This window comes from Bufo bufo, chromosome 8 (assembly GCF_905171765.1).
Source record: "Bufo bufo chromosome 8, aBufBuf1.1, whole genome shotgun sequence".
NCBI lineage: Eukaryota > Metazoa > Chordata > Amphibia > Anura > Bufonidae > Bufo > Bufo bufo.
Genome location: NC_053396.1, coordinates 31,432,362 through 31,434,009, shown reverse-complemented (window position 1 = coordinate 31,434,009; position 1,648 = coordinate 31,432,362).

Genomic DNA, 1,648 nt, shown 5'->3' with positions numbered 1-1,648 from the left:
CAAAAAAACGCAGTGTTCGCCCGATCAGGCCTGATCTTGTGCGTACACTTGCGTTCAGTCCGCCCCACCGCAGTGACAGAAATTTATTTTTTTCTGATCACTGAAAAAGATCACTTTTGAGGGGCATGGCGAGTTCATAGAAGATTTTTTTTTTGTCACAAGTTAGCGGAATTTATATTTTTTTTTCTTACAAAGTCTCATATTCCACTAACTTGTGACAAAAAATAAAATCTCACATGAACTCACCATACCCCTCACGGAATCCAAATGCGTAAAATTTTTTAGACATTTATATTCCAGACTTCTTCTCATGCTTTAGGGCCCCTAAAATGCCAGGGCAGTATAAAAACCCCACGTGACCCCATTTTGGAAAGAAGACACCCCAAGGTATTTCGTGAGGGGCATGGCGAGTTCATGTAAAATTTAATTTTTTGTCACAAGTTAGTGGAATATGAGACTTTGTAAGAGAAAAAAATAAATAAAAAAAATTCCACTAACTTGTGCCAAAAAAAAATAAAAAATTCTAGGAACTCGCCATGCCCCTCACAGAATACATTAAACATAGAATGTGTCGGCAGATAAGAACCATTTGGCCCATCCAGTCTGCCCAATATACTAAATACTATGGATAGATAGAAACATAGAATGTGTCGGCAGATAAGAACCATTTGGCCCATCCAGTCTGCCCAATATACTAAATACTATGGATAGATAGAAACATAGAATGTGTCGGCAGATAAGAACCATTTGGCCCATCCAGTCTGCCCAAACATTGGGGTGTCTTCTTTCCAAAATGGGGTCACTTGTGGGGTATTTATACTGCCCTGGCATTTTAGGGGACCTAAAGTGTGAGAAGTAGTTTGGAATCCAAATGCGTAAAAAATGCCCTGTGAAATCGTAAAGATTCTCATTGGAATTTGGGCCCCTTTGCGCACCTAGGCTGCAAAAAAGTGTCACACATGTGGTATCGCCGTACTCAGGAGAAGTAGGGCAATGTGTTTTGGGGTGTATTTTTACATATACCCATACTGTGTGTGAGAAATATCTCTGTAAATGACAACTTTAAATTTTTTTTTTATACAAAGTTGTCAATTTACAGAGATATTCCTCTCACCCAGCATGGGTATATGTAAAAAGACACCCCAAAACACATTGCCCTACTTCTCCTGAGTACGGCGATACCACGTGTGACACTTTTTTGCAGCCCAGGTGCGTAAAGGGGCCGAAAGTCCAACGAGTACCTTTAGGCTTTACAGGGTTGCTCACAATTTAGCCCCGCCCAAAATGCCAGAACAGTAAACACACCCCACAAATGACCCCATTTCGGAAAGTAGACACCCCAAGGTATTCGCTGAGGGGCATATTGAGTCCATGAAAGATTGAACTTTTTGTCACAAGTTAGCAGAAAGGGAGACTTTGTGAGAAAAAACTAAAAAAAATCAATTTCCGCTAACTTGTGCCAAAAAAAATTAAAAAATTCTATGAACTCGCCATGCCGCTCATGGAATACCTTGGGGTGTCTTCTTTCCAAAATGGGGTCACTTGTGGGATATTTATACTGCCCTGGAATTTTAGGGGCCCTAAAGCGTGAGAAGTCTGGAATCCAAATACCTAAAAATGCCCTCCTAATGCCCTACTCATTGGAATT